Source organism: Dermacentor variabilis, chromosome 10 (assembly GCF_050947875.1).
Source record: "Dermacentor variabilis isolate Ectoservices chromosome 10, ASM5094787v1, whole genome shotgun sequence".
Classification (NCBI taxonomy): Eukaryota; Metazoa; Arthropoda; class Arachnida; order Ixodida; family Ixodidae; genus Dermacentor; species Dermacentor variabilis.
Window position 1 is genome coordinate 119,067,099 of NC_134577.1, and position 27,625 is coordinate 119,094,723.

Sequence of the window (27,625 nt, forward strand, 5' to 3'; positions counted from 1 at the left end):
TCTTTCTCCTAAGCGTCAAAAAGAGCACAGAAGGTCACGAAACAGCACACACTACAGTGGAATCTCGATGATACGATCAAGGCTAATACAAATTTCTGGATGATATGAATTTTCTGTGGTCCCGGCCGAGCCCCATTACTTTGCAACCTGCTAGAGAACGGTTGTTACGAATCAATTTTTGACCAGCGTCAGTTGATACCAAAATTACCGAAGATACTTTGGAAATTCTAAAGTGTGCTTGGCGAAAGCCAGACGCTGCTGCTGTCTGCGCTCCGCTTCCCTGGCTTTGCTGTTAGGTGACATTGCCAGTCGCTGCTGCCATCTGCGCTCGAATTCATTTGCTTTGGTGTTCGGCAATATCGCCTGTCGCTGTTGCCGCTTTCGTTCTGCTGTTCTGCCTCCCTTACTTTCGCATCTGGTGACATGTTCAGTCGTCGCATGCGCATTTGCTCCTTGTTCTTCTGGAGTTTGGTGTTTGGGGAATCTGGCATCCGCTGCCGCTTCCCCGAATTGCTTGGTGCGGAATCCCTGGGCTGCTTCGGAACTATGCATCTCACTCACTCGACTGCAATGAGACGTCTGGAAAAGGAGCGGCGGTGCAGCTGCCACCGCCGACGCGCACTCGTTGTACTGTTATTGTGTTACGTCACTGTTGCTATGCACAGCTGCGCCCCCCACCGGTGTGCCGGTTGCTAAGGAGAGGAGGAGGTTGCGCCGCTGCACGGAGGAGAGGCCACAGTTGGCATGATTCCAGCGCATGGACAGACGTGACCGCGAGCATGAGCCATTAAAGGCTTTCCTTAATAAACGCCGCCCCACCGATGGCAGCGAAAAAGCACAGCGCGCAGTCACACGATTTCTCCCTTTCTCTTTTGGTGCGGAGGCACGGACGTGGCGCCGGACAGCGCAGACGCCATGACTGGGCGCGAAGAGTTTGAAGCGGTGGCACTTTTGTTGCTTTTGTGCTTTTCCTCCTTTTCCGCGTGCCATCAGATGAAGTAGCTGCTCTGCTTCGGGTCGCATTCTTTGTGTTAGACGTGGGCGACAGGGAAGGCCCACCACTGGCGGCTGAAACGCTGCATGCGCTCGAAGTTCTGAGGCAGGCTATGGCCGCGGATGAAATCACCGATGACATGTGCACGCGTTTTTATGGATTTGAACAAAGTCTGCTAAGTGACCTGACAAAGAAAAAGAAGCGGAAGGACATTAGAGACTTTTTTCTTCTAGAAATAAATGCTTTTTACGTACGTGTGCCAGAGTGAGTTCACCTCCGACTCTTTAATTTAGCTAGTTTTAATTGTTTCGATGATACGAATTTCGGCCAATACGAATATTTTTTGTGACCTCGCGAGATTCGTATCATCAATATTCGACTGTACAAGTTAAGGGAAAACTGCCATCCACCCGAAAGTATTAGCACGATGCAGCTTTGTGCTACATTCGGTTTTTCCTTTCATAATGCTTCCTCCACGTTGTGGGGATCCCCATAACTGATTTGCAGCCATGTCTCTGAGCTCTGAGTTGTCGGCTAGTTCACTTTCATGCTGACATCTTCTAGGCTCCTGATTAGCTCAGATGGTAGAGCAACTGCACCAGAAAAGCATTGGTCCCGGGTTCGAACCCTGGACTAGGATGAATTTGTCTTCAACGGCGAAGTTTTCTTTTTGAGAAACCTGTATGAGTTTTTTTGTAGGTTTGTGCTACATTTGGGTGGATGACAACTTTCCCTTTCATGACACCCTCCACCTTGTGGGATTCCACAGAGGTGATTTGCCAACCTACCACAATGTAATGCTCCCCTTCGCGGGTCAGACAAACAACCTCACATTCAAGACAAACAGCACATATTACCTTGGTTTTTTAGGGGTGTGCGAATACTAGAAATTTTTGAATCACGAGTCGAATAATGTCCTATTCAATTCGTCTTCGAATCTAATAAATGCTAATAAATAAATAAATAAATAAATAAATAAATAAATAAATAAATGAATAAATTAATCGAAAAAATGCAGAAGAAATTCTCAGGTACAAAAACACACTTAGGGGATTTATTTGAGAAAGGTTTCTCAATACCTTTGGCTGTCAGCAGTATTTGAGCACAGTATGATAACGCTCGAAGCTGTCACCAGGGTGGAGGCCAGGATTTGCCTTCTCCCCCATTGCATGTAGGAAACAGTCTCCTTCCTGCTGCCTTACTTCTTGCTATCGCTGCTCACAGTGCAGTCCTTGCTGTTACCATTTGAATTCTTATATATGAAGTGTGGCTTGCCATCCAAGCATTCAGGAAGCATTGTTCTCCGTTGCATACTGATTCACTTCTTGTACAATTTCTCCCTTAAGCTCATGGGTAAAAAACAGCTCGAAATAGTCAAGCTCACTGTGAAGATTGGAGAAAACAACCTTTGAGCCGGGATTTGTCACTGTGAAGGGAATATTCTTGAAATCTTGAAAAGAAGTAGCGCACAGTCTCCAGCCTCCCGCACCACATTGTAGGCGATCCCACACAAACCATTGCATCTTGGGTCAGCACAGTCGGTGTCTTCCGATGCGCTGCCATCCAAGGACATTTGATGATTATTTGAAGGCGACATCCTCGGCGCTAAAGCCATCATTGGACTCGCTAAACTCATGCGAGTTCTGTCCATAAAATACTCAGACAAAAACGTCACCATACGGCCAGCAGCATGCACCACAAATTGTGCACCGAAATCCCTCCAAGTGCATCTGAAAAACTGTTGCCCTCATCTGGAGACAACAAAAACTGCAATTCGTAATTGAAAAAGGCTGCCGAGAGATGGCACGACCAACCCAAATGACCGGAAAATGCGAGCAAGCGTGCATGTCAGGTGCTTTGCAACATGTGACTGGAGCAGATATTTTTGCATGGTGGCATGGGCCCAATACGTCTGCAAAAGGTTAAGGCTCAATCGATCACAAATTTTAGATTTTCCTCATAATTCCACTCATTTGCTGTTACATAAATGAAACTACTGTTCACATGAATATCTCCAAATTTCATTACCAAATGGTTACTCTTGAACAGTAGTTACACATTTTATGACGTTTTGTAATGCTAAGACTTGGTTTGCATTATTTTCCTGCATATAGCAATTGCATTACCAACTTTGCAAATATAATGTTATTAATCTTGTTTAGCATGATGGAGCTATTCCTCTTCAATTGACCTTTAGAAAACATGAAAGCAGTCACAAAACCTCACTTTGTAAGCGTAAAAATAAAAGTTATTAATTAAAAGCAAAAAAAAAAAAAACACACAGGAAAGGCTATCTTTAAAGCAGCCGAGTACCTGCAATTTTTTTACTGCACTTGTGTTCTTCCCTTCACAGTCTTCCTCTGTTTAGCACATCACTTAATTTCTCGAGCATTAACAAGTGCAACATACTTAAATTTATTGCCTTTGAGTTTCAAAATACATATGCATGCTTTAGAAAAAGAATTACAGTCGAACTCCCTTATAACAATATTCAAATGCCATGAAAATTCAATTGTCATAACCGATAATTGTTATAACTGTGTTGGATGAAGATAGATAACTTATTTGAAAGGCAGAGAGGTCGATCTGAGCCATTAGCAGAATTGCGCAGAATTATAGGGATATAGATTAAAGAACCCATTGCGAGTGCCCAGCGAGCAAACTGGGAGCAGCACCGGCAGTGTTGTCAGCACTGGGCAGCACTGTCAGGGCTGCTCCCATCATACCAGTCCTCAAGCGAGGCGGCAGTGTCAGGATCTGCGGGGATTTCAAGGTTATCATCAACCCCGTCACTACCGTCGAGAAGTATCCACTGCCCCGGATTGAAGATCACTGGTCAGCATTGTCTGGTAGACAGAAGTTTACCAAGCTCGACTTCAGAGATGCTTACCAGCAGCTGGTGCTCCAGGATGCCTCCCAGAATTATGTCACAATATCGACAACTTTTGGGCTCTTCCAGTACACGCGCTTACCATTTGGCGTGGCCTCAGCCCCAGCCATATTTCAGAGGGAGATGGACAATTTCTTCATGGGCATGAGACACGCGGCTGTGTACTTGGACGACATCCTGGTTACTGGCAGCGACGACAGGGACCACCTGCAGAACCTGCACAACGTCCTGACACGACTGCAGGACGCCGGCCTTAAGCTCAAGCTGGAAAAGTGCATTTTCCTGGCCCCCAGCGTTGAGTACTTGGGACATGTCATTTCCCAGGTAGGCCTAGCCCGGCTCCCCGCAAAGTTGATGCTGTGCTCAAGGCACCTAAGCCCCAGAACAAGGAGCTTCAGAGCTACCTTGGCCTCATCAACTTCTACAGGAGTTTCCTGCCGAACTTGTCGGAGCATCTACAGCTGCTCCATCTTCTGCTTTGAGATGGTCAGCAATGAATCTGGAAGAAGGAGCAAGAGCGGGCCTTCTAGTGCAGAAAGGAGCTAATCACCAAGGCTCCAGTGCTGGTGCACTTCGACCCTGACAAGCCTGTCGTCTTGACCGTAGATGTGTCGCCGTACAGCGTGGGAGCCTTCCTGGCGCACCGGGACAAGGATGACCAGGAACGTCTTGTGCCGTGTGCTTTTCGACGGCTTCATGCTGCAGTGCAACGTTACAGCCAGCTGGACAAGGAAGGTTTGGCCCTCATGTTCGGTGTCGAAAGCTTCCACCAGTATCTGTGGGGCCTGAAGTTCGAGGCAGTCACAGACCACAAGCTGCTGCTGTTGGGGCTGCTGGGGCCTGACAAGGCAGTTCCTGTGCAGGCATCACCTCGAGTGGTACACTGTGCCTTGAGGCTGGCAGCTTACAGTTCATTAAAGCTTTTTTCTGGGCGAGTTGGTGCATACTTGACATAAAAATTGTAACAGCGCAAACACATGAAACCACAAAGTACCAAGGACAAGACACAAGCACTGTGTCTCGTCCTTGGTACTTTGTGGTTTCATGTGTTTGAGCTGTTACAATTTTTATGTCAAGCTTACAGTTACCAGCTGGTTTGCCGTCCGGGAAAGGACCTGGTACCTGCTGATGCCCTGAGCCGCCTGCCCCTGCCAGAGGTGCCTGATGCTGTTCCAGAACCTGCTGAAGTGTTCATGCAGGAACACGCATACCCGGAGGTGCTCTCCAGATCTGCGGTATTTCAAGCGACCAACCGGTATCCAGTCCTGTCTCAGGTGGTCAAGGCGGCGTCCCGTGGAGAGGAATTGGTGCAGCATGCATATAGCCACAAGGCGGTTGAGCTGAGCTTGCAGCAGGGATGCCTACTGTGGGGTTCCAGGGGCGGTGATCCCACAATGTCTCCAGTCCAGGGTCCTACAGTCGATGCACGTGGGTCATCCTGGCATAGAAAAGACCAAGATGGTGGCCCGGTCCCATGTTTGGTGGCCTGGCCTGGACCAGGACATCACTCACTTGGTGCAGAGCTGCCAAATCTGCCAGGAGCATCAGCGAGCCTCGCGTCAAGTGGAGATCACCCCCTGGACATTCCCACAGAGACCCTGGTCCCACCTACATGTGGATTTTGGGGGACCCTTCAAGGGCCATTACTTCCTGGTGGTGGTGGACGCCTTTTCGGAGTGGGTGGAGGTTCTACCTGTCACCGCTTCATCAGCAGGCATGACCATTGCAGCACTACGACAGGTCTTCGCCGCCCAGGGGTTGCCGGATGTCATCGTGTCCGACAATGGTCCTGCTTTCGCCAGCACAGAGTACCTGGCCTGGCTGACGAAGAATGGTATCCGCCGGATGATGGTTTTGCCGTACCACCTTGCTTCGAATGGTGTAGCCGAGTGCGTGCTGCAAACCATCAAGAACAAGATCAAGAAGAGCCAAACTGGGGATTTCCGGACGCAGATTGCTCGGATACTGTTCCAGTACCGGACCACGCCCCACGATGTCACTGGCCTTGCCCCCTGTGAGCTCTTGCTGGGTCAGATGGTCAAGACACCCTTGGACGTCTTGCATCCGGACATCCGATCCACAGTGCTCCTGAAGCAGCTGAAGTAGAAGCTGGCTGCTGACCGAGGGTGCCGGGCCTTTGCCGGAGTCCGGGGGTCCAGTCTTCGCCAGGAACTTTCGTTCTGGCGCACCCTGGTTGCCGGACAGGTGGTGTCACCTGCCAGCGCCTTATTGCTGCTCGTCTGCATGCCAGACGGGGCCACATGGCACCGACACGCCAACCATGTTAGGCCTCGCCTTGGGTCCAGGCAGCACCCTCAACTGCTGGTTCGGAATTCCAGCCTGCAGGAGGACTAGTGGCAACACCAGTAACTTCCAGTGGAGCACTGCCCACCTCGGAGGCAGCAAGTATTGCCAGTGGTGCGGCACGCTTTGGGCCGCTGTCAAGTCCGGCCCAACTTGCAAGGCTGGCCACTGCGGACCCCCCAGACGGAGAGAGGCTGGCTCAGGCAGCACCCGGCATTTCCACACCCAGCCCTTCAACACCGGTGCCCAGGTGGAGTATTTGAACGCAGAGGCCACCAGACTGTTACTCGCCTGGGTAGCAGGCACTGTTGACCTGGCTAGGATGGAGGCAGAGCCTCATCCTTTGAACTTGGACGTTTTCTTGTTGTCAACAAACAAACTGGGGGTAAGGGGGTGTAGCAAGCATGTGGTGCCTCCTTAGGCATAATATTTTTTGGCTCGCTAGGCTCGGTGGCCTGCCAGGCTCAGTGGATAATATTGGTCACCGCACCAATAAACACAGACGAGCACAGCTGCTTGGTGGTCAGTAATCGTTCATTACCCCTACGCTGCAGAGCATATGTCTTACAGAGGGTGTCTCGAGCCCTCCCTCATTCATGAACCTGGGCGGATCGTTACAGATTCGCTCTGTGACTTAATTGGCCCATTGTGGAGCAACTTTTTGTCTATTGCCGAGCCTTCCACATCTGTTCATTAACATAGACATCTCGTCGTGGAAATTCATTTTGCTTGATGTTGCCGCATGAACAATGAGTATGTGTGGAAGGAGTTTTCGCTAGTGCCGAAGTCCTATGTCATTGGGCTAGTGAAGACCACATTCACTACGTCTGGCTGAACACAGACGAAGTAATCATTTATACCGAGATGAGGCTTGCCTATGTGAATTCACAGCTTTGGATTAGCCAATAATTTCTCTTCAAAAAGCTCTCGGCGATCGATTTTGCTGAAATCAAGCAGGCTGCTTTCCCTCCTTTTCTGTCCTTGCTTTCCCTTATTCACTGCTTCTCTGTGTTTTACCTAGCCCATTTCATATGGCTTTTATGTATGTACTATTTCCTTGGGTATTTGTCTTGCTTTTATGTTGCTAACTTATTTGTATGTATGTGTCTTGCGTTCCAAGAATGTTTCACGTGCGTCTTCACTGACGCGTTGCGCCAACGGGTAATGTCGACCTGGATGGAGGCTTGGCGATGGCGAGGCTGCGGATTGGGCTGCACGGTCATGATGATTGGCATGGATCATGGACGTACCATGGTGCGGGCACTGCCAGAAGCACTGGCACCAGAGGCCGTTGCCGGACGCTGCTGAAGTGGCGTGAAGTCACACGCATGGCATGTGGGCATGGTGCTTGGACTCCTGAGAGACTTTCCGAGTGGACTTTGTTTTTGTATGTCTTTAGAAATGTTTACGTTATTTTCTTTTGCTGGGTTGATGATAGGATGATGTCATTTTATTTTCACTTGTTTGCATTTGTGTCCGATGTCATTGTGCATCCAATCATTGTCCTTTTATTGTTACTGCTTTCTTTTTTGACGGTGGATGCTTTTATTGGCCATGTTCGTGTTGAAGCATGGGTTTACGTGGATTTTTATTGTTTTCCTCAGACCTACCTATTTAATTGATCCTTATGGCTTGTTTTTTTTCTTTGATGTTATTTTTTAAAATTTATTTTTGGAGGCTGGTGATTTTCGGTTCTAGCGGCCAGTGGATAGCTTCGGTGTCGCATAGTAATGGCTGTTTGTTTGTTTTTGTATTTTTTCTTGGCTGGCTAGAAATGGCTATTTGTTTGTTCTTTGTATTTTTTCTTGGCTGGCCCCAGAGCGGCCGTTCCTACATTGGTAGGGGGCATTTAAGGGGGGAGGGATGTGGAGTTTTGAGCACTTGCAGTGGTTGTGTGGCATCGTTTCATTGCGTTGTTTCCATGGGGCTCTGCATCCCTCTCCTCCCTGCCTGGACGGGATGGCAGCGGGTCATAAAACACTGTCACTTGGCTGTCATCCCGCCTACGGGAAGGTCAACAGGCTTCATGCATTGGCCGAACTTTTGGTGGCATTCGGGCAACTATTGCATGCACTCTGGGTATGCACATGCAAGACGGGGCCTGAGGAGACCACATCGGGGTGTCGGAAAGTGCGTACGTGTTCCTCTCTGCCAGCGGCGGTCTCTTTGTCCGCCGGCTGATGGTTTCTTGGGCACGTTGGGGTCCTGGCCTCGGCGGGTGCGCGCACTCTCATCATCTCGATGTCCTGAGGCAGCGCTTTCCAATCGTGCCCTAGTCTGTTCTTCTGTTTCTTTCTACTTCCATTTTCTCTGCTGTGGGGTGCGCGATGGCAGGCGCTGGCCGAAGGATAGGCCGCCTCTTTCTGCTGGGTTCTTTCTTCTTTGTTTTTTCTGTCACAGTGCGCCGTTAGTGGCCACCGGATACCATTTGGCCATGTACTGCGTTGCAATTAGATTTTGATTCAGTCGTGTAGCTGAAACTTGTGTTTGTACTGAATTCCAGCTTAATAAATGTTCCTTGTTGCTTCTTGAGAGCTTCGCCTAGGGGCTCGCTTGCTGCGCATGCAGTCTCGCTTGCCCCCATAGCTGTGACCGGCAGGGTGCACACAGCGGTGTGTTGGCACATGGACCAGGCTGGAGCAGGCGCAGACATGGCGCCCTGTATGCATGGCGGCTCGGAGTGCTCGAAACCATGGTGGTCATGCAGTGCATGCAGTATCAGGGCATGCCCTCAAGCTATCTCAAGCTATCAACCCTCATTTAACCCTCAATCTCCATAAGCTATCTCGCGCCATGAGCATAGTGTGAGGAGACCACAATATGTAAGTTAAACCAAGATATAACGAACTTCAATATAACGAAATTCTCGAGATAACGAAGTATTTAACTTTTCAGAACCTCTTGTCCATAGAACACAATGTATTTAGGACCACAATATAATGAAGTGTGTATGCGATTTACGTATAACGAAATTTAACTGCCACTGCAAAAGAATGCCGAGACAATAAATAGAAACTTCTGCGGACACAGACTGTCAGATGACTGAATTACAAGCGGCTGCTTGCAAATGCACATCTCAAATTTGTGGGGAGCACCCGCCTCCATTTCCTCCCGCGTACCCGCGTCGTCCCGTTCGCACGTGGCGGACGGGTCGGGCCGGCGTAGACAAGGGAGAGAGGCACTACGCGCCCTCCCTTTCTCCGTTGCTCTTGTGACGCGCGTACCCCTCTTCCCCCACGCGGCTCACGGGAAAGGGAAACGTATCCGGCGGGTGAGGAGGACTTCCCCTCGCAAAAAGGTAAAAAGGCATAAAAGCGCGCCACCGGGGGAGACTCTCGCTCTTGGGACGCCGACACTTGGACCGCCTGGACGAAAGCACCTGCCGCATCCCGTGAGTGACCTCGTTTGTCTGACCCACCCAGACAACGAGGCAAGCCTATTTACTACTATTACTGAGAGGACGTCCCTCTGCGAGTGTTCGCTATTGCTAATAGCAATAAACATTATTACCGTTGACACTGCTGGTTGCTTTATCCGTATTTGGTACTCCCAACTCGTAGCCGCGATACCCGCGCTACGAGTTGGGAGTACCACGAAGCAACTGCATGGGGCTAGATCTGGAGCTCGCCTCCAGCCCTAGCCGCACGCAGAGTAGAACCCCCACAAATTGCGAGCCGCGCGCGTGGGGCATGAGCTACCACCGAAGTCGAGCCACATCAGGTTCCGTGTAAAGCACAAGTGCGACAAGATCCTATCGTGCCTTGCACACTGTGTGCTTTAGGTGCGAGTGAAAGTGTGCGAGGGTGAGACAAGAAAGTTCGTGGCTTCCCGAGTGCCGGCTTTCTGCGTGAGCGAAGGGGATGAGGGGGAAGGGAGCGAGCTCGCAGTAACGCGCTAAAGCATATGCGAGGGGGCGAGGGTAAGTTGCCGCACGTTTCCGCCATGGCCGCCCATGGCTGTAGGTGCGGCTGAGCACATACACAGCCGCACACTCTCCTTTAGAGGTAATCTGCCGTGTGTGCAAAGAGTGGGCATGCTGAGATGGCGTGGCACCATGTAAGCTTTCTTCCCGTGCATCGTCATCGTCATCATCATCATCAGCCTGGTTACGCCCACCGCAGGGCAAAGGCCTCTCCCATACTTCTCCAACTACCCCAGTCATGTACTAATACATGAAAATCATTTAAACATACATAAATTGAACATACATTTGAAAATCACTCTATGTAGTAAGTAAACAAGTAGTTATATAAATTAGATTAACTTTTTAAACAAGAGAGCTATGCAACTGATCCCAATGGAAGACTTCAAATACTAAATCCGAGGCGATCGTAATCGTTTCCAGAAATGCAAAAAGTTGACGCTGCTAATATTTTAGTGTAATGATTATGAGCCCGTTCCGCACAGAAAGTCGAAACTGAACAGCCAAAGGGTGCAACTGTAACAGATATAGTAGACACCCATGAGTGACAACTGCTTGCGCCTTACCGTTGGGCGACCATGGAGCAAATGAGATCGCGACTTCATAAAAAGGCTTGCTTAAATGCTTGCTCACTAAAGAGGCACAATCAATCAATTATGTCACTCGGGCACCTACTAATGGCGTCACAGTTGCTCTCTTCAAATGTTTCACTTTTCTTAGTGAAATTGGTGGGAACTCATTACACTGTAAAAATTAACAGCACCTACTTCTTGAATTTCTGGAAAGGGTCTTTCTATGCCAAATGTACCAGAGGCAGAGCTTGGCCATCACTGATTTCCGTGAATAATACATGGCAATTAATAGTATTTGAAGAGTGGCATAGCCATAATAGTTCACCATAAAAAAAAATTTTCTCAGCATGAACGCTATTTTAATTTGGCACTTGAGGGCAGGAAGAGCATGGTGTCAGAAAATGTTTTAAAATATTGTTTTTTATGAGGATGGTGATAAAACTAGGACAATGTATTCTAGAAGGATGCGGCACTGAAATTAACTAATTTTAAAGGGGGTTCGTGATTTGTTTTGTGTGTTTGTAGTCAGTAAAAAAAGTACAATATTGTCACGTGGTGGTGACGTTGAAGAACACCGTAGCAATACTGTGAAAGACAACACTAGCTTTTATTGTGAGAACCTGTGCACACAAAGACAGGCTACACTTAAAGCGTTGTACAACGATAGCGGCAAACACGGTCGGCCATCGTCGGAAATCTGATAAGCGTGTCAAGCTCGTCGGCTTCTATACATCAGTCGTTGAATGTTCCAGAGTAATCGCTAGGACCCGCGTGTCTTCCACAAAGTTCTACATTATTCATGTCACGCACACATGCAATCAGATTACACAAGGTTCGGTCACAGACAGTGGATGGAAACTTCGATAACATTCCAGAAACTTCCGATACATGCAGGCACGTCCTGCGCTGTGCGATAACATTTGTTAGGCGGTGAAACGTGTCGTACGATAAAAACAAGTACACGTGTCAATATGATGGGGATATTAGTGATTTTTATAAAATTGGTGTATTTCCTATATCTTATAACCCTGGGTCTTGTCACTCAACCCAAATAATGAATGGTAAGTGCTTTGATACTTGGCAAAGTTCAAGTTTGTGAGAAAAATAGTTCTGAAGTTGACAAGCCAGGTGTTCAGCCTTAAATTGCACAATGAGGTGGTTCACGCAAAATTTACGCAGAATTTCACAAAAACTTTTCGTGACGTCAGCACGGCCATGAAAGGCAGGCAACTACCGAGCGCATGTGTGCAGTGCGGCTTGTGGCGCTGGTGCAGTTTGAGTGCACACCACCTATAGAGGTGCCACTAATGGTCACCTAGTAGGTCTATAACAAATAATGCTTGGGATGCAGTAGCAGACGATAACACTTTGCAGCACGGATGGCTCTGAAGTTTGCAGCTGTGATTTTCCCTTTTTCCGGGTGCCAGACCACTTCAGTGCAGATGGCTGCGGGAAGGATGCGGGCTTCTTTGAGAGCGGGCTTTATACACAACGTTACTGGAGTTTGGGACAACACAGTGCTGATACCACCCAGGTACATTCTGCAGACAAGCGCACAGAATACCTGTTACAGAAAGTACAGCTTGTATTAAGTAGCCTCTTTGTTTGGCTGACTAATGCTATATGTAGATTTTTTTTCTTCTAAATTCTGCACTTGCTGAATACTGTTTCTGTATTGACGTCGTCGGTGCAGGCTTGTCTCTCAAACAACTCCCTACAGCGCGATGCCAGCACACATGGTACAGCAGTGATCATCTTGCTACCAATCAATATATGTAACATTGCCGAATAAGTCAATCAAAGTCACCTCTAGAAGAGAACTTGTTAATGGGAATGTATGTGCTAGTTAACGAAGTCACCAAAGGCATGGGTGGGCTAACAAAAGTGCACGTTAGCACTGCACTGTCACTGCATGCATCAACAAACTGCCCTTTCCACTGCAGTTCTCGCAATTTTAAATTACCCTAGTGACTTGCTTTGAAACGTACAAAGTCTGAACAACTTTACAGTGGTTCTTTTTTTAACGTTATGGAAGAGAGAAGTTGCATGATGTATTTAACACTTTTGGGATTATGCCTATAGATGCTTAGATGGCAACGGGTTATAAAACTCGGAATGGAGCCATGGCATAGTGCCTACGTATTCCAACATCTTATTTTTTCCTTGCCTATGCTGGTCAGCTGCAGTTATGCAACAATAATATTTTTCTACACCACATATTTCTGCCCCGCCCAAGAAGCAGTGGGCACCTCCGGGTGATGCAGGACGTGAACAGACCTTTATGTATTTTGCCATCTTGCATTCTGATAAAATGAGCCCGCACCAATCCGTCGTGGCCGGGATATACTTGGAGTACTCGAGCCAGTAGTCAAAGACATCTGTTCTTTTTGTCGTTTTCCATTAAAACGTCATCCACTTTCACACTTTGGTTAGAGCTTTGCAGGTACTGATGCATAGATCGTCATTCCAGGAGGCGCTCCTTTTTCTACCTTTTCCAGAGATGATTAAGGATCCTTGGATGGTACTCGAGCTTCCAGATTAGATCTTTTCAAGTAGCCTGCGGCTCGTGCAAGGTGTTGCAGAAGCTGGGGTCCGGATTAGGGAGGACTGAGTTGCCAACCAGGAAGTGTGCTGCACATACCAACAACGGTTCTCCTGCTTGCGAGTTTGAATAAGTCAAAGGATGGGAGTTGATCACGGCTTCCACTAGCAGGAGTAGAGTCCTCAACTCCTCGGATTCCAGACTGCTCTTCCAGAGTACTTTGCACAGGGCAGACTTGATCGACCGAATTAGTCTTTCCCGCCAGCCACCCCAACATGGTGCATTGGGCTCCAGGAACTTGCACGATATTTGATGGTTGGCGAGAAATTAAGTAAACGGAGAACCATTCAGAATGTTCCCCACATCACTCAATCTCTGCTTGCTCTCTTGAAGGTCAGTGCATGAACACCGCCTGTGCCTTTATTCATTACTGTACAGTACTGTAGAAATGAGCTGGTCTAGTCATGCTCCTTTAACTGGTGCTGGAGCCTTCATGTGCTTTGTTCAGTACTTGTACGGTACTGTACAAAGTGTGGGAAGGCTCCAGTGACAGTTAAAGGAGCAGGACTAGACCAGCTCATTTGCATAGAAAAGCTGATCAAAAGTACAAGGAGGCTTGTGTATGCTCCCCAGCCTGACAAGCATTGCTTCAAAAGCCTGAGGACTGCAGTAAAGCAGGAACCAGGTACTTGCTGCAATGAGCAAAAGGAAATGCACCCTGCAGCCTAGGTGATTACCCATTACCACATTTGCAAAGGCACAGCATTCCTGCATAGCATGGGTACCGCAATGGCTAATATTCACATCATGACATCTGCATATATTTTTTCCATACCATCTAACTTACAGAAGTTGGGAGCAACGTGCATATTTTGTATATTTCAGCTTATTCTTTTTTACTCAGAGTTAATGGGCTGTCCAGCGCGCCGAGGATGCCGCCAGAACCCACGAATTCCTGGCCGTCACCTAGGCGGGGCCTTTGGCCTTCCCCACCAACTCGCAGGACACACAATAAAGTTATTTCCTCCTCCTCCTCATAATGTTTATACAGAAAATAGCAAATTATTACTTTTATAACGAGGAGCTTCATGGCAGTTTCATATTAGAATTCTTAAGAACTGAGTAATATTTCTACTTTGCTTCCATTCAAAACAAATGATCAGTAAGCAATTTCAATTTTATTTATTGTATCATGGCATACGCTGCAACTAATACGCCATGAAATAAAATGTCAGAACATATGGATCATTCCACTCCAAACGTCCAGTTGCGCTTGACCCTCTCCAATTCCATTCCAAAATATTTCAATGAATCAATTTGCTACACAATTTGTTTTTATGAACTATTTTTGCAAGCAAACATTTTTTCTTTTTTTTTTTGCGGCGGTGGGAAAAACCTAGATTGCAAAAAAAAAATTCCACAAAGACACAGTACTACACGGACGAGAGAAGGGAAACCAAGGGGCTCGGTTTGTGCTGATGGTCATATACAGCCAACAGACAATGAAGCCAAGGAGAGCATTGGAAAAAATGAGCTGCAGTTGAAATGGAAATGTAGAAAATAATAAAGAAAACGGAAACGAAAGTGGACGAAAAGATAATGTGCCACTGGTGGCAGAAGAACCCACAACCTCGACATTAAATGTGCATTGCACTACCAATAGTGTTTATTTAATGGCCATCAATTCGTTCACTACCTTGTTTTACTAGATCTTGCCCTTGGAGTGTTAGCCAGTGGCAGTCTTAGCATATAAAACATTTATGCGACCCATTCTAGAGTATGCTGCGATTGTCTGGGATCCACAAACACAAACCAACATCACTAAAATTGAGAAAGTCTAAACAAAATCAGCTAGGTTTATTTTCAATTCGTACAGCTCGCGCACGTCCCCATCATCTCTTCTAGAAGCTGCAGAACTGGAAAACCTTGCAGCAGGGCATTATTGGGACAGAATAAAATTTTTGTACTTACTCTATAAGAGTCAATTAGGAATGAATAAAACGTTATATATTCTACTGGCTAGCCACCACTGTACATGCTCCTATCACAACAAAAAGGTTAGGAGATTTTCCTGCAGGACCAACGCACTTAAAAATTCCTTTTTCCTGCGCACGGTTTCCGAATGGAACACATTACCCGCCCCAATTGTTGACTACCCAACCCTTTTTATCATTTCTTTGTGCACTTGTAAATAAACCATGGTGTTCATCCCTTGTCTCTGCCCGGCAAATCATGATGGTGAAAAGATTTTTCTAGTGCTGTTTATTATGCAGTTTATTGTTCAGTGTCTGCTATCTAGTTTGATATCTCTGTTCTGTTTCAAATGCCCACTCCTGCCTAAGCCCTGGTAACAAGGCTGGCAGCACTTGTAAAATAAATAAAAAATAAGGTCCTCGTATGCAACCTAATGACATCAAGGCTGCCAGTTTCGAGACCTTCACTATGAATGAACGAGAGAAGAATGGAAACCGAAGGGCTCGATTTTTGTTAATGATCATATACAGCCAACAGACAATGAAACCAAGGAAAGCATTGAGGAAGTTAGCTGTGGTTTCATCTCCCACCAGCGACACATGATCTTTGTGTCCACTTTCATTACCCATTTCTTTATTATTTTCTACATTTCCATTTCAACCACACTGGGAATACGCTTATAGTTCTGGCTCTTGGACTGCTCGCTTGAACTTGACCTGCACTGTTTGCACTTTGAAGCCAAATGCATCTATGGTTTCTTCCACCAAGCTTCACCGCAGATTAAGTTTGCTGTGGAGATCGCATTGCCGATGAAGTATGTAGGATCCGCAGTTCGTCTTTTGGTTGCATCTCGTGATGACACATAACATAAACACTGCAGACAGTGCGAGTATACTGCTACGTTGTCTTGTGCTCTTATATTCACAACAGGTTGGTCTGTACAACTAAAAGTGGAAGCAATAAAGATCTAGAAGGACGATGTCACCTGACAATTACTGAGCTGGCAGAATCTCGAACAGCCAGAATGGCAAGAGAGCATGTGGAGTTTACTCTTTGACGAAGGCTTTGAATGGAGGCGAGAAAAATGCCAGTACTGCTTTTCCAAGTGTGGCTGGAAGGAATAGCTGTGACCAGTGCGAACATGGCTAAAGGAAAAAAGCTGGGACAGGACAGAGTGCTAAACTTCAATTGACAAGCTTTATTCAGATAATCATGCAAAGAGGCCACCTTATGCCCAAATAAATCCGCAGACAAATGCATAAATGAATATGCCACAAAGGAGAAAACCAAATGCACGACGAAGCCAATAAGCACCTGTGACGAGCCATTACAAAGCATGGACAAGGTTATTTTCAAGGTAGAACACCTTTTTATTGCTCAGTTCCTACATTTGTTCACGCCCTGCACTCTATCAGCTCGCCATACAATAAGGGTAACCAAGCTCACGTGCTCCCAACACTGGCACATGGTTCGCCATCTCCAGCTTTGCCTCCGAGTCCTCCCTGCGTTGTAAGCTGATGAATGCAACAACTGGGAATGGGTGTTCCGAGCTCGAACTCGTGAGGTGGCAAGATGGAACGAGTTCCTATGAGCCTGGTGTCTTCAGTCCTTATGTGCATGGACATGAGCATGCAGTGGGAATCCGGCTCCTTACGTCTGCCAAGGTGACGTACACTGACGTACAATGGACAAGGCAGCAACAAAAATCGTAGCTACAAAAGTATTGCCAAGTAACAAAAAAGTATGGCTATCAACAACAGATAAAAACAAATAATTTAAAAGTGGAGGAGTGCGAATTGCCTAAAGATGGTTCCATTTGATTTTCGGATTTGTGTTTGTATTTTGAGCCGGAACACATCTGCTGGTGTTTTTCACTGCAATCGAAAAAATCACTCTTGAGCTATTGTACAGCGCATTCCAAGATAGGAAAGAACGGTATTGCCTATATTTCTCTCATTTGTGCCTTAAGTCAATCTTGCTACCATAAAATGGAGCGCAGCTTTCGGGAACAATTAGCTAGCCTAAAGAATGCTGGCTTCCTGGTTTCAACTTTGCAGAGCATTATTTTTATGCTGCTCAAATTATTGAAGCTGTCCGCATCTTGACTTAGCCCACGCACAAGTACCACCATCGAGCCGAAGAAATTAGCAGTAATCCCATATTAGTAAGATCTTGCTGAGGGCTCGTTGGTTCATATTGATACATGTAAGGTTGACGAAGTCGACCACATACTCAAAGGGATTGCAGAGGATGCGTTTAATTGTTGGTCTTCACCAATGTGTCCCCCATTGACGTCACTGTCAAGGAATGCCGCTGCTTTGAGCTTGCCAAAGGCCGCTGCGCGTCATCCCACAGTTCTCCCGGCTCCCTAACACAGCTGCAATGTCGTTTTGCTTCAACCTTACCGCTTCACCACCTTTAAATGAGCACGTCACACATATTGTTCCCTGCGAGCTTGAGGCTACAAGTCATGCGCCATTACATCCATGCCCACCTCACCCCACCATTAACCAACCAGCTCCAGCGATCTCTCTTTCAGGCAGTTATGCAGCAAGAATTTGCAAACCGAGGTTTTCCTGCTGCCTGCTCCATTTCCCGACCTGATGCCCGACCGGCGCCGACAGCTACGCCTCACAGCGATCTGTATTCCCCTCCCAGATACCGCAACCCTACTTAGTAGAGAACTCTGGACGACAAGTCCATTTGCTTCCGTTGCCACCGCATCGGCCACATTGCTCGCCACTGCCGCACCTCCTGGACGTCGCCATATTTGAGCTTCTTTTCCCCGTCTCCTCACCCATATGCCGACCCACGCTGTTACTCGCCTCGCCGTATACCTCTGAGACATCCGTCGATGACATTCATCCTTCTCGCTTGCCGTCACGTCAGTGCTGTCGGTCCCCGTAGCCGCAACCACGCTGCTATTCATCGCCGACCAATTATGGACCCTCCTGGATGGAAAACTAGACCATGCTGCTCCTGGGGGTAGTGCTGCATTATCTTTGTCGTGTTGTAATCCTGCATTGACGCTCCCAACGAACCAGAACTTCATGTTCACATCGACGGTGTCCCTTTGACGACGTTAATGGATACTGGAGCCCAGGTGTCCATAATGAGTTGTAACATCCGTCGTCGACTGAGGAAGGTTCTCACGCCTGTTACTACACGAGCCGTGCACGTGGCCAATGGCAGCACTGTTGACGTCACTGGAATGTGTACTTCCCGTATAACTATCGCCGACCGTCATGTCCCTGTTCTTTTTACAGTGCTGACCAATGTCCCCATGACCTAATCCTCGGATTCGAATTTCTTACGGCGCATTCAGCTTTGATCGACTGTTCTGCCGGTACCCTTTGCCTCGAATTTTCTCTACTCGGGCATATTCGTGCCGAACAACTTTAGTACAACCGACTTCATCTGCCTGCCACTTAAAGCCTTGACTTTCGTCGATTTGCTATCATCTTTTCCTGTGCCCGATCGTGATTACTCGCCACAGTTGTTCCTGATGTCCTTTTGATGTGCAATATCACTGTGCCCCACTCCGTCGTCCCCGTCGTCAATAACCAGACATGCCTCCCCGTCGTCAATTTAGGCCTGGCAAAGGAAGCTCTATCCCAAGGCATATCGGTTGCAATGCTGCGTGCTATAGGAGATGACCACATCTCGACGTTTTCAGTAGACGTCTGCTCAGATTCTTCAGCATGTCTACAGGATGCTATTTGCCCTGACGCAACATTTCGTTCCATGATTGTTGCGGACCTATTGCCTGAACAAGCAGCAGCTCTGCGTCACCTTTTGGTTTTGCCAATTCCCATTGGGCTAGACTTCAATTTTTGAGCATCACATAAATACTGGTGATGCCAGTCCTATTCATCGCCGGCCATATTGAGTTTCTGCTTCAATGTGTAAGGTTATTCAAGATGAAGTGAACAAGATGCTTGCCAAAGGCATTGTTGAACCTTCGTTGAGCCCTTGGTCGTCGCCCGTGGTGCTTGTTAAAAAGAAAGATGGCACATGGCGTTTCTGCGTAGATTATCGTCATCTAAAGCGCATTACCAAGAAAGTGTGTCTCAGTACACAGGCCCATATGAAGTGCTGCATGCCGTGACTCCAGTTACGTACGAAATTGCCCCAGTCAGTACCAGTGCCTCATCTGCCCCGATTTCCACTGACGTTGTGCACGTTGCACGCCTCAAAGCATATTACTCTCCTGTTATCACCTATATTTAGACACACCGGGATGGTGCTTCTGCCACCGGGGATAATGATACATGCATAGTGCATGTTCCTTATAGACGATGCACGTGGGTGCCCCAACGAAGATGACGAATGGTCTCTGGCTCTTGAGCTATCAGCTGAACTGGAGTTATCCTAGTTATCCTTTGTAAATATACTTTGTAAATAGTTTCCAGTTTTCAAACCTTCATTTGCGTAACAATATCTAGAATTGAGGTTGAACAGTGCGAATAAGACAAGGACACAAGGAAACAAATACTACAGACAAGTGCTTGTCTGTGGTACTCGTCTTATTTGCACTGTTCAACCTCAGTTCTAATCCTATATGTTCACGGGCTTTCACATCAGCTTAAGAACATCCCCAAGGGTTTCGCCGAAAATGTTTTTCAGCGAGGGGAAAAGTCAAAAGAGCCTGTGCCGCTGTAGACAGAATAAGAACAGGCCAGTCGCTGAGAAACCCGTGCTCGGTCAAACATTGTAATCGATTTGTTACCTGTGCCTGTGGTGTTGTTTATAACATCCCACTATCATGCAGTAGAATGTACGTTGAACAGACTGGTGCCTGCTTTAACGACAGGTTATGCCAGCACAACAATTTAAATGGCACACTTTCATCACATCTGTCAGCACATTGTTGTTTATGTGGCTTTTTTGAAAAAAATGGATGTCATCTTTAGGCACATGGGTCAGAAAGCACATGAAATCATTGAAGCTTTACACATAGAAAAAAACCATGAACACTGCATTTCCATTCCGTCCCTGCATGATGGTGAAATTGGTCTCCTTGAAAGATGTGGCAAGTGCTAGTAGCATGAAGGTGCGCACGTAGACGGACTGCTTTGTATTTATTCCTCCCTGTGTGCAATAAAGCAGTTAGTTGTTAGTTCAGCATTTGGCCTGTGTATTTCTCTGTCTTGTGTTGCTGTCTTTTTTGAGCTGCTTTTACCATGAAGTTCAACTGGACATTGCAGAAATCGTAGCTTTCTCATGCAAAATGCTCTATAATTCCATACCTGCATAAATATGCAAGCAAAATTGCATCCCTTCGTAGCATACCATCGCTCCGAAGAAACTAGTGCCCATAGTGTGAAATCACTCATGGCGATTTTGGACTGCACATAGCCTACATTCATATTTTTCAGATGGTGCGTGATCACAGTACAATAACAAGATAACTTTGTAAATTCATGCTACCATGAAATGACTTTAGTTTATCTGCAGAGTGGAACTTTCTTGCAATGTCTCACGGCAAGAGTGCTTGTGATGGCAAGAGGCTTGTGACATTGTGAATTGGTTGGCAGCCAGTGCCAGTCTTCACAGGCCCCTACCAGGAACATACTTCCACCCCATCAGCTTGGAAAAATATATCACAGGTATATCTGTGCTCTGCATGCCAAAGAGAATGGAGCTGTCAGCAACATTCGAGTCTACGATATTGCCACATGGTGTGACGCAGCAAGAGACTGAGGAAGAGGAGAATGAGGTTTGTCTCGTCATCGCGCGTCGCCGCTTGCGTTTTTGTAAAGTGCAACCGCCTGTATCTTGATTCAGCTTGTATACTCCAGCAGGGTATACGCGACAATTTGGTGGAGCTTGCTGGGTACGCTCAACTTATGCAGGACAGCAAGACAGCAAGACAGCAACTGGGCAGCAAGAACCTCGCCCCACAGTTGGAGTTGACTCCAGTTCACCGCACAAGCCGGCGAATCCGAGGCCTCGCCCCAGAATTTGGAAACCTCCAGGAAAAAGTGATGACTACGACCGCTGTGACTTCTACGGAACGGGTGACACCAACTTACTTAACGCTGCTGAACCCCCAAGTGCCGACGGCTTTTTATGGCGACACATTTGAAGACGTGGAAGACTGGCTGGCGGAGTTTGAGCATGTGGCTGCGTTTATCGAGTGGGACAACAACGCCAAACTCAGGAACATCTACTTCAGCCTCCAGGATTGTGCTCGCACATGGTTTATGAACCGCGAAAGTGCCCTGTCATCCTGGCCCGAGTTCCAGCGCAAGCTGCTGGAGACTTACTCCAGCTCCGATCACTGAGAAAAAGCGGAATGGGCGCTTCAGTCATGCGTCCAAAAGCCCAACGAGAGCGTCACGATGTACGTGGAGGACATGACGCGTCTCTTTCAGCGTGACGATCCGAGCATGTCGGAAGAGAAGCCGGTGTGTCATCTGATGAGAGGCGTAAAGGAGCAGCTCTTTGGCGGTCTTGTTCGGAATACGCCCAAGACTGTTGCGGAGTTCCTCACTGAAGCCACCGCGATGGAGAAGACCCTTCAGCAAAGGTCGAACTTGTACAACCAACAAGTAAATGCCGCCTGCACTCCGGATACGCCGGTAGGCTTAGGGTGCGACGTCGCTTTCCTTTGCGAGCTGATTCGCTCAGTGGTTCGTGACGAGCTGCAGAAGCACCACGGCACGTCGCCACCTCCAGTCAGCTTCCTCGCCAGCGTCGTACGCAACGAAGTACAGCAGGCACTGCAGGCATCTCTTTCCAGCAGTGAAGCACCACCTCTGCCAAGCAAATCCCGGCGCAACACGTACGCAGAAACATTACTGAGCCCCGTCCAAGTTTTCGCACCTACTTATGTTGCGCCGCCAGTCGTGTTGCAATTCGTGCAAGCCGCTCCGAGAACTCTGCTACCGTATTTCGACGATCGCCGAACACCCGCGAGGAAATCAGAGGTTTGATGAGCACCCGATCTACGACTGCTGTGCTACCCCTGCGGCGAAGCTGGTCATGTGTACCGGGAGTGCCCCTACCGACGACTCGGACTGCGAGACTTTTCTATCAATTCCCCTCGACCTAGGTTCGGCCAAAGGCCACCTGACATCGCAGAATTCCTCGAACAGCAGCCCAGACCGGGCCCATCGCAGCGGCAGTCACGCTCACCCTCACCGCGGCGATATTTCCCTGCTCGCGATACCACCTCGAGGACGACGCAAGGGCGATCACCAGGTCCATGCCAGGAAAACTGACGTCAGCGACCTTCCGAGGCAGGGCCGCTGATACTCGATTCGCTCAAGACCTCATATCGTGCCGACCGCAGAATAACGAAAACACGATGACGCCAGAACCAGTTTCCTTGAACAAGATTTCACTGGACATACCTGTGTTGATCGACGGCAAAACAGTGAGTGCACTTATAGATACCGGCGCTAATTACTCTATTCTTAGTGGAAAACTGGCGAGCGTTCTGAAAAAAGTTACGTTGCCCTGGAATGGGGCACCAGTTCGTACGGCAGGTGGCCACGTCGTCACACCACTTAGCCTATGTACGGCGAGAGTAGAAATTCGCGGTGCTGTTTTTCTCGCCACTTGTCTGGTTCTACGCGAGTGTTCCCGCAATTTAATCCTTGGGGTGGACTTTCTCCGGGAATATGGCACCATTATTGACCTCCGCGAGCGCTGCATCACTTTCTCAACACAAAGGGCAACATAGACCGACGCCATTGGACACAGATCCGCACTTCGCGTTTCGGACGAGAGCATCACGATACCGCCGCATGCTGGTGTTATGGTTCCGGTCAAGTCCGACGAACTACAAGACGGTGAAGCCATTGTCGAAGGAAACATTTCTATGTTGCTGGCACAAGGTATTTGTGTAGCGCGAAGCCTTGTGGAACTTCGTGAAAGCCAGACAACGGTCCTTGTTACCAACTTTACCTTTGAGCATCGGCACATTTTTCGTGGCATGCCATCACCTACGCCGAACCATCAACGGACATCGTCGAGTGCTTTGCTTCTGAGGTGGACACAGACGACGGTTCGCTCCGAGACATCGATGTAAACTCCGAGCTTACGGACGACCAAAAGAGCGCACTGCAGGAACTCTTGAACGAATTCAGCGCGTGCTTCGCTCAGGCTACTAAGGTAGGCCAAACGCCAATCACGAAGCACCGAATAACGACATCCGCCTTATCGTGTCTCGCCAAAAGAACGTGACGCAATTCAAGCCCAAGTCAAGGAGATGCTAAATGATGGTGTCATTCAGCCTTCGCAAAGTCCGTGGTCCTCCCTGGTCGTTCTAGTCAAGAAAAAAGATGGAACGCTTCGTTTCTGTGTTGATTATTGATGCCTCAACGATGTTACCAAGAAGGACGTGTACCCACTACCACGTATCGATGACCCTTTAGACAGGTTGCGGCGGGCTAAGTATTTTTCATCTCTCGATCTAAAGAGCGGTTACTGGCAAATTGAGGTCGATGAACGAGACCGCGAAAAAACTGCTTTCGTCACTCCAGATGGCCTTCACAAATTCAAAGTACTTCCTTTCGGTCTCTGTTCGGCACCAGCAACTTTCCAGCGAATGATGGACACCGTTCTCGCTGGTCTGAAGTGACAAAGCTGCCTCGTCTACCTTGACGACGTGGTTGTTTTTTCGGCGACATTTGACAACCACCTGAAACGACTGTGGCAAGTTCTCGAAGCCATCCGATCGGCTAACCTCACCCTTAAGCCTCAGAAGTGTCATTTCGGCTACAAGGAGCTGATGTTTCTCGGACACGTGGTCAGTGTGGAAGGCGTTAGCCCCGATCCCGCGAAAACTGCCGCTGTAGCCTCGTTTCCAACACCGACCAACAAGAAAGGTGTCCGACGCTTCCTGGGCCTTTGTGCATACTACCGGCATTTCATAGAAAATTTTTCGAAGATGGCAGAGCCGCTGACTCGCCTCACGAGGGATGATGTACTGTTCATCTCGTCCTCAGAGCAAGAGACTGCTTTCACCGAGCTTCGACAGCGTCTGGTGTCAGCACCAGTTTTGGCCCACTTTGACAAGGAGGCAGACACGGAAGTTCATACAGACGCCAGTAACATTGGTCTTGGTGCGGTCCTTGTACAACGGCAGGAAGGTATTGAAAGAGTGATCGCCTACGTAAGTCGCACACTATCGCGTGCAGAGACCAACTACACCACCACGGAGAAAGAGTGTCTTGCCGTTGTATGGGTGCTGGCCGAACTTCGACCTTACCTTTACGGCCGCCCATTCAAAGTTGTAACTGATCACCACTCGTTATGCTGACTTGCAAATCTCCGGGACCCTTCTGGACGATTGGCACAGTAGAGTCAACGTATGCAGGAGTATGACGTGACCATCGTGTACAAGTCGGGCCGCATACACGAAGACGCTGACGCACTCTCGTGCGCCCCTATCGACACTACCGACCACGACATTGAGGATGACTGCGCTTTCCTTGGGGCCGTAAGCGTTACTGATTTGTCCACACGGCAGCGCGCAGACGACGCACTACGGCCTATATTCGAACATCTGGAAGCACGAAACCCAACAATACCCCGGCATATCGCTCGAGGATTGTCGTCTTTTTGTTTACGACATGGCGTCTTATACAAGAACTCCGCTGCCACCAACAAGACCTACCTTTTAGTCATTCCAGCAGACCTCCATGCTGAAGTTTTGTTCGCCTGTCATGACGAGCCTCCGTCTGGCCATTTGGGTTTTACGCGAACGCTTGATAGAGTGTGCAAATCCTACTACTGGCCGAGACTTGCCGAGTGTGTTAAGCAGTACGTCCAAGCCTGCCGTGAATGCCAGCGCCGAAAGTCGCTAGCTATGAAGCCTGCGGGATTGCTGAATCCGACTGACCCACATGGCAAACCTTTCGACCAGGTCGGCATGGATCTTCTGGGCTCGTTTCCACTGTCATCTTCTGGCAACAGGTGGATAATTGTCGCCACGGACTATTTAACGCGATATGCTGAGACAAAGGCGCTGCCTCGAGGCACAGCTTTCGAGGTTGCCCAGTTTTTCATACAGAGCATCGTCCTACGGCGTGGCGCCCCATCGCACGTCATCACAGACTGAGGCAAAGCCTTTACAGCACAGCTCATTGAAGACGTTTTTAAACTCAGCTGCACGACCCATCGAAGGACAACTGCCTATCATCCACAGACAAACGGCTTGACCGAACGACTGAACAAAACGATGACTGACATGCTGTCTATGTACGTAGACGTACAGCACAAGACGTGGGACGAGATACTCCCTCACGTAACATTTGCCTATAATACTGCTACGCAAGAAACAACACGCTTCACGCCGTTTTACCTCGTTTATGGCCGTGAAGTGCAAGCTATGTTAGAACCAATGCTGCCGTGCGACAACATCGATCATCTCGACCTCGCCCAAGATGCTGAACTTTTCGTGCAACGAGCGAAAGAAGCCCGTCAGCTTGCCCGAGTGCACATAAAGCAACAACAGAGCATCGATGCGCACTGTTACAATCTCCGCCATTGACATGTCGAGTTCCAACCTGGTGATCAAGTTTTGGTCTGGACTCCCGTGCGCTGAAAAGGACTATCTAAGAAGCTTTTGAGCCGTTACTTCGGACCTTACAGAGTGTTGCAGCAAATTAGTGACGTGAACTACGAAGTCCTTCCTGATGAAAGTCAGCCTCCCCGACGTCGACAACAGCAATCTGAGATTGTGCACGTTGTGTGGTTGAAACCGTACTATAGCCCCTAATATTCGACGTTTTCAGCAGCTTCGGTTAGTTTTGTGGTTGCTCGTCTATCAGTGCCTTGTGACTATATCGCACACCACAGTGATTGTGACTATAGCCTATGTGTTCGTCCTAGACCATCTCGGCGCTCTCAGGTCAAGCCTATGCATGCTTTCCTTTTTTTTTTCTTTTTTTGAAGAAGGGGTAATGCCACATGGTGTGGCGCAGCAAGAGACTGAGGAAGAGGAGAATGAGGTTCGTCTCAGCATCGTGCGTCGCCGCTTGCGTTTTTGTAAAGTGCAACCGCCTGTATCTTGATTCAGCTTGTATACTACAGCAGGGTATACGCGACAATATCTTTAACAATTTCGTGCCATCAGCGCATATGACTGTTAATGCTGGGCTCACCTTACACTCAGCCAAACATGTGTTTCAACGGGCAAAGACCATCAACATGGCAGTGAAAACTGCAACCTTCCAAAAGCGGCAAAACTGGGCAAAAAATCTGAGTCACTTGTTGCACCTGCACCGATGTAGCGACGTGGCAGTGAAACAGCAGCTACTAATCGGCAGTCGATGATGTTCAGAAATCTTCTGCCTGCCAGCGATGTTTCCAAGTTGCCAGCAATGAAACTTGGAAACAAAGCAGCATACGATCTTGTCAGATGCGTGGTCGCCACACCTTTCTGTTGCCTCAGAAAAGTGTGCTGTGCATTGAAGCATACTTACGGGCCGGCGCCTCTAGTCGTGGTAGACGCTCAACATAAAAATAATTTTCTCGCCTTAAACCAAAACTACTCTGACTAAACTTTTAGAAATGAATCTCTTTTGTACACCCTTTCAAATTAGTTTAACAATGCGTTTTTACTTGGTCTGCATCACTAATCATATGTGCCTGAACATGAGGCATTTTCGCACATTTTTCTATGTTTGTGCCTCTTCTACATCAAAGCTACTCTCCCATCAACTTCAATATTTTTTTTTATACACTTAATGCCAACTATCCAGTCTGGTGATGCAGTTCTGTTGTGTCTGTAAGACTTGTAAAATTAAAGAAAAGGTCAAACTCGGCCCAGAACAACAATACTTCTTTGCCACAAGCCATATCATGAGACAAAGTAATAGCTGCCAATGGGGAGAGAATTAGAAGGCACAATTCCTTTTCAAGCAGCCAGTAGATTTGTAGGCGCTCCGTGCAGAATTGTATTTCTGCGATATTATTTTGGCAACATTGATTTTGCCCACCACCGCAACCATTCAAATTACTGTAAAAGAAATAAAAAATTTTTGTTACAAAAGTAGTTTGTGATGACGAAGAGTGCCACAAAATGATTCAGCGAAATTTCTTTGAATGGAATTGGAGAGCGTCGAGCACAATGTTTGGGAGGTTTGGCGAATAATGACCCATTTAAGCACTGAAAATAAGCACATTTCTAGCAGTAAGGAAAGAGTTAAGGAGACACGGACAACTGGAAAACAACCAATTAGGTTTTGAATAGGTTTTGAGACTATCTCTATGTGTATTACATAATGTATCCTCAGGTGCGTACCAAACTGTGCACCTGATGGGCATTGTCAAGATGCAACACCATGGTTTTTACCTGTCAAAGTGTGGTTGACCTGACCCTGTTGCATAGTTCATCAATCTTCTGAGTGGCAAAGTTTTTGGCTACTAAACATGCTAAGTAACTACGTTCCAACATTAACGAACTTATTCC

At 47.8% G+C, this 27,625-nt stretch overlaps 1 protein-coding gene across 2 annotated transcripts in view; it reads right to left on the reverse strand.

Moving 5' to 3' along the window:
• Positions 1-27,625, reverse strand: part of LOC142560922 (uncharacterized) — a 384,720-nt gene that overhangs the window by 180,711 nt on the left and 176,384 nt on the right. The window lies entirely within an intron of this gene.